We start from the raw sequence: 7091 nt of genomic DNA on the forward strand, positions 1-7091 counted from the left end.
TATCAGGTTTGAATGGACACACATTTTGATGTACATTGAGATGAGTGTGAAATGAGCTTGGCTCCAGAACTCTTCAGCCAGTTCATTGTTCTTATCCACTGGCCTGGAATCTGCCAGGAGGAGAGAAGGAGGATGGCAATAGGGCAGACCTAGGTCTTGGGTCCTCTATGTCCCAGTGGTGAGATGAACCCAGCACACACACACACACACACACACACACACACACACAAACACACCCACACACACACACACACACACACACACACACACACACACACACACACACACACACACACACACCCCCACACGCACACACTGCCTGCCCTGATTGCCCCGAACCGCTGAACCGCACATTCCCCCGCCACACTTATCTTCACAAATGCTCGGCTGTCAAGGGTCAACATTGGGGTGGGAGAGAGCCTTGAGCCCAAGTCCCCCTCTAACCCCTACCCACCTCCAGCACACAGCCTGCGAGGGCAGCAGAGACCCTTGCAAAGAGAGCCACTGCTGTTTTAGTCATGAGCTGCACAGCCACAATATTCCTTAATGACTCACCATGGCACAGATTCACCAGTGAGCACAGGAGACGTCGGGGTCTGTAATCCTGTTACGATTCTGGCCCCGAGCTCAACAGCAGGCAAGTTCACAGTTCACTGAACCCCCCCTCCGTCCATGTAGATTACTGACAGGCGATATTTTCGAAGTACCAGAGGTCACCCACCAGCAACACACCGACCCCAAACAAATGCTACCACACCGGGCCAGATTAGGTCGCTGCTGGACTCAGTATCGAGGAGCCCTGGAAACACTCTGATCCAGAAGCTGGGAGCGATCCATACCCAGGCATGACTTTAAGGATTCCGATCCTGGGATATCTACAGGGATGCAGGCTGTTGACAGCCCAGCCACGGCTTGGAAATGGGAAAACAGGGCAGATACAGATGCAAACACATCTCCAGCTTACCCCTCCAATCTTGTTATAGCTTAAAAAAGCTGTTAATGTGAAATTTAAAAAATGATTCCCCGATGCACGGGTGCACTTCAAAAGTGACATCAAAATACTTTGATACAAAACATATATATTTCAAGTTGGAAATATTTGATATAAGTGCCTTTAGCATTCATGTAAACAACACAGATGTGACCAAAGCTGCATGATACTGGTCTTTGATCTTAGCTCCTAGCCTTTGATCTGGCTCTAAGAGTAAAAAATGTATTTTCCAAGGGGTGTATCAAGCCGCACGGAGGAATGACCCTGGCAGCATTAGGCAAACAGCAGATTAAGCAGCTCTCCTAAACCTGCTGCAAAAAACTGGACAAATTAAGTAAACATACTCACCAATCTGCCACATATAAGAAAAAGCATGCCCAACGATCTTCAAAACATTTCTTAAATTAGTGTACCATTTGTAAATTAACTCATGAAAGACTAGTAGAAAAAAAAATCAATTTATTGCATCACTAAATTAGCACTGCCTTGGACCCACACCTCAGTTGTAAGCATTTAGTCCTCTGCTACCAGAATAGTCGCAAATAACTTGCACTAATTGACTTTGAAGGCAATTACTCTGATGGAAAAAAATGGGAGAGAGGAATGTTTAAAACCTAGTAGTGCTGGACGAAATGCATATTGATGGCTAGCATCAAAAGGACAGCCTTTGAAGTTATGTGGTGTCAGTGTGTGATCGGACTGCAGATAGGGAGACCCAGATACTAAACAGGTTCTCCTCAAGCAGGATTCTGTGTGGACAAGAAAGGGGAGGAGTGTGTATTCATCCCACTTCAACCTTCACAATGAAGATAAAGCTTAGGAGCCTATCACCCTTAACTCAAGGTCTGAATAACAGGACGCATGACGGTGAACTCTGACTGTGGTTTTGTCACCCAAAAAACCCCACCACTGTCTTCATAGAGGGAAAAGTTCCATGTTGTGACTCTGTGGTTGACTCGTAAATGCCATCCACTGGCAGGGATGATAATTATGACCAGCAGAGTCACTGGAATGCGGCGTACAGCTGCCATGTAGATGTTCTCTCGCCTGCTGTGGTTTCCACATTGCTCACTCTGGACCCTCCTCAGAGGGCCAACTATGTCAGCTCCACACAAAGTGGCTGCTGGGTTCGCGCCACGCGTGTCGCCATCTGAGGGGCAGTAGCCAAAGGCCTGGCTGATCATCAATGTCTGCCACTCTTGTTCAGTAGCTAAGCTCTGATGTTGCTTGTAATTTCGCTCCTCTTGTGCCTTAAGGGCTATGACAAGCCCATAACCACACTGAGCAAATCCCCTGGCACCGTGTTTGGGAGAGATGTGAATTTGCCGCTCCTCAGGGGCACAAATGTGCGCTGCAGCTTGACAGCCAAACACTATAATTCTCCACCAAGACCCCACAGTGTAAAGGGTCAACACAATATCACCATCACACATTGGGCTACTGTGTAAGCCAAAAATATTTTTTGTTTCTTTTGTTTAGTTTTTTTTGTCTTTGTAAGTTTTTACAGGGTATACAAGAGTTTACATACTCAAAATGTAATTTTGTCAAGATGTAGAAATCCCACAACTCTGGTTCAAACTACTGCACCACTCAGGGAACCATCCAAATAATGTCAAATGAAAATATGGCCTTTGATTCATATAATATAAGACGCATAATTTACACCTTATCTAACCCTCAGAAAAAAGATGCTCTAAAAAATAATGTAATTTTATTGCCAATCAAGCACTTTTTCAGTACCGGAGGAGATTAAGGATGAGTAAATATTAGAGGCTCACATTTCACAGCCGTGTGTTCACTGGTTCATCCTATTGATTTTTCCCCTTTTGAAAAATACATTTTAAAAAGGCTCGAAGCCATCTGACACCATGATCCGGCTAGACATCCATGGGCAGCACAGTGCCCTGAGGGTGTTGTGGCCCTAGAGAGAACATGGGGGCAAAGGTGCTTTTTCACAAGACAATGTCCTGCAGGTTCCCCTCTCCACCATCCATATGAATCTCTGACCTCGGAGTCTACATGAAAGGCACCACCACAGTTAGCAGCGGTCAGGATCTTTGGGGGCAAAATGCACTCTACACAGCCCTTACATACACCATTCAGTCGCACCATTCCACCATCTCCCTGTGCCTCCAGAGTTAAAGTCTACTGACCTTCAACTGTATTTACTCCCAAAGAGAAATGAAAAAAATTATAGATGTTACCGTCAGCTCAGGTTCATGTGCTATTAGAGTGGTTACCGCCTCAGCAACCTATTGTGAACCGACCCCTTCCAAAGGCCCTTCCCCCCAGTATTAATGAGAGCACCGCATGGTACACTTGTCTTTGTTACCATCAGCCATCAAGATGTTACTCTAAAGAAACAAGAACAAGGCACATGCTCACAGTGTAATTAAGAAACAGTGTATACAACGTGCATATTAAAATGACAAACAGTGAAAACAATATGGCTAGAGGGAAGGAGAAAGATTTGATGTACTCATTTCATGTCAGTGCTTAAGGGAATGAACAATAGCCGCTGTGTCATTGTTAAAAGTGAGAACACTTCAAAAATAGTCTGTTTTTTTCTGGAGCAACTTTGCATCACAATTATAAAACTCTGGAGTTTACAAAACCTCCCATCTTAATATGAATATATTAGTTAAGCAAGGATGCATTGATTTCTTCCCAACAGGTGGTGAATTAATATATTTGACTGACCTTACATAAAGGACCGAACAGCTTGAAATTCTGTCCAAAGTCATTAGGATGTCTTGTGCATGATTGTGCCACGGCTGCCTATTGATGTCTTCATGGATGGTTTGGTGCATGGCTATGACAAAGAGATTGATTGATACTTGGTTGTGCCCTGGACTGGTGAAACTGCGCTATTGCTATTTAACTATGTAACAGTTCTTTTATTCATAGCAAAGACATTTTGGCCTTTAGGATGTTTTGCTGCATAGATAAATTTGATAGGTAACTCTCTGTTTGGAAAACAAACAAAGAAGCCCTTTCAGTTTGGGGGCACAACACAGCAAAGAAAGCACATGTGGTCCACCTCCTACCATTTCTGAACTGTTTCTTTTAGTGCTAGAAAAACAGCACTCAGTGTTGGTGCACGGCATCATTCAGCAGGCATCCCCGACCCATAAGTCACATTTATGTCTGACCTATGGGAGGCCAAGACTGATGGCTTCAGGAACCGGGACTTCCTCAGTGCCCAGTGGGGCCGTGGATGCCGGAAGCGTGGTGTGTGGCGGTGTGAGGGAGGCGCTGTAGGCAGGACATTTGTGACATGTGCATTCCCTCTGAGTTCCATCCCCTCAGGGAATCGAAGGGGGGAAAGTCAAGAGGGAGGGACACCAGTGAGACCCCTGTAATTTATGGGCACACAGGCCAAAAGTGACTCCCCAAGCTGGGTCCCAGAGGCCTTTGTGCTAGACCTCCATGTGTCACATGAGAATAAAAAAGAGCTTTGATGGGAGCCTGACATGTTTTTCACAGATAAAACAAGGTCCAAGATAAACATACTGCATGTAAACTTCTTCAACCTTTAACTTATCTAATATACCTTACACCACAGTTTAAATATCGGAGATCCACTGTTGCTTTTTTAACAAAGAAGTCAAAGCAACTCACAGGTTCCTCAGACAGAAGGTCTGTTTTCTTCCTGTCTACTTCTTTAACCAGATTGCACCCATTCCCCCAATTTGTCTGTCTAGTTAGCCGCCGCCTCTCCGCTCTGTTGTTATGGGTAGTGCTCTCGTTGAGGAGGAGTGGGTGAGTGCGCCATGCATGTGTTCAGTGTCATCTGACTTTTCGGGCTGGCTCGCTGATCTCCTCTGATGTACAGTACGTGACATGCCGGTGAGAGCCATCCTCTAATCAGAGCGATGAGGCGCGGGGGGGGAGCTGGGTGGGGGAGCGAGCGCAAGCCCTGCCAGTGAGGGGGCCAAGGGGAAGTCAACAAAGAGGCAGCTGTGTGCGCGCCACTCAGGTGGAATGAAGGGATTGGTGCGGAGGGTGGAAGCCGAGCAGAAGGTTAGCCGAGCAAAAAAGCCGGAGATGTTTGCATGCCTCCGCGGCCTCCAAAGCCCCCAATTACCGCTGCGGTCCTGCCGACTGCGGGCGGCTTGCGTTCGGTGGCTGGGCCAGTGGTGGCATTCCTCTCATCTGGGGGGATTAGCTTTGCTCCTCTACCTGTCACTCCGCTGTCACTCTGAGCCTCTGATGACCCCTCACCAGCAGCAAACTCTGGAGGCTTCACCATCACCCACACATGTCTAAAGGCCTCTTCACAGCCTGAATTTACTTGTAATGAACTTCCATTTTGTTCCACACCTTACACAGCTTTTGTTCTCACAACAGTAAAGATGTGTTGTTTGAATGGTCCATTGTGAATTCTAAGCGTAAAGGATTTAATAAGTCTTTTATCATTTCTCTTCTAGGAAGTTCATTTAATCACTTCAATGACATTTCTCTGTGCCTGGGGTGAGGAGGGCCCTGCGTGGCTTTTAATTACAACTGTCTGGCTCATTGGATGGATTACAGGAACAGGTTAGGTGGAAGTGCTTGTTCCTTCAAAGTGTGCTTTCTTATGTGTGTGTGTGTGTGTGTGTGTGTGTGTGTGTGTGTGTGTGTGTGTGTGTGTGTGTGTGTGTGTGTGTGTGTGTGTTTGTGTCTGTGTGTGTGTGTGCGCGCTTGAGTGTGTGTGTGTGTGTGTGTGTGTGTGTGTGTGTGTGTGTGTGCGTGTGCGTGTGCGTGTGTGTGTGTGTGTGTGTGTGTGTGTGTGTGTTATAAGTGTATGTCAGCAAACCACAACTGCAGCAAAGTCCGCAATCTCCTCAAGGACTACACGAGCACTCCCCTCTGCGCATGAGGACATGGTGGAGTTGGGGGAAAAGTAATAACTCTGGAGAGTGGGGAGAGTGAACACTGCTGTGGCGGAAGAGAGCGCTGCCTGAGGGGGAAGAAATCACCGCACAGGGAGCAAAGGCAGGAACTACAGATAGAAATTACAGTGTCTATGGCTGAGCAATCAATACTGTCACTGAGGAATGGCACTGGTGCAAGACCTAACAGCACCTCTGCTATTGGGCACGTTCTCTGTGTGTTGACAACAAAAGAGGACGGGAGGCAAGAAGACACAGGCGAGAAGACAGAGAAAGTGCACGAAATCAAGAGAGCGCAAAGTGTCCCAAGCCACAACAAAGACCAGTAATTACATGCTCCGGCATAAAGAGTGCTACCCCAGGGCAATGAATAGTAACTCCTGTGATGAATAGACGTGTAGCCTATATGTATTTTTTTATTTGGTCTGGAAAAACACACAGATAACATTTAGGTATGAAATGACAGCCGTTTTTGCAATATAGTTGTTTTGTTTACTGAAGAATTCCACAGTAAATGGTATTTGTAACAGAACAATATTTGTTTATATAATAAAATATAGTTTTCTGTGATTACTGTTGATCAAAATGAAGCCACTTTCATTTAAATGTTATTTAAATAGCATATAGATGCTAAGAACAAAATAGATTTTTCCTTCTGTACAAAGGGCTCCATAAGGTGTGATAAGCAGTTTAGGTTTTCTAAAAGTAGATTTCAAATTAAACCAAAGATCTCTCAAGATCTAATGATGATTATATGATTAAAATGAATGATAATGTTGACATCTTATCAATCACGAAACGGGTAGCTCTGGATATCTGTCTGTGACCATTAGGCCTAGCCATTGATCCGACAGGTTTTTCTCTTCCATGTTCAGTAAATCCAATAAGTGTCGGTTCACTAACTTCTTGCTTACTCAATGAATGGAATCGGGCCAAAGTGAACTTGACCTGGTTACAATAATCTCTCCTCTTAACTCCAAGTCTGCTTGATTTTGTAAAAGAGTATGCATAACTTCTGTCTGCAATTTTCACATCTAAACATTTCAGAGTACAACCTTTCCTCTTTCAATGTAAAAATAATTTAAACAGCTAAACTTACAGTATATGTGGGGTGATTTGTATACTAGCCTATCAATAGATATTCAGAGGTGTGAGCTAATTACCCACATCCTTGCTATGACCCCTGTCGCATTCTGCGCTCATCTGATAGGCCTAATGAGGCCAAC

This window comes from Alosa alosa, chromosome 14 (assembly GCF_017589495.1).
Source record: "Alosa alosa isolate M-15738 ecotype Scorff River chromosome 14, AALO_Geno_1.1, whole genome shotgun sequence".
Lineage (NCBI taxonomy): Eukaryota > Metazoa > Chordata > Actinopteri > Clupeiformes > Clupeidae > Alosa > Alosa alosa.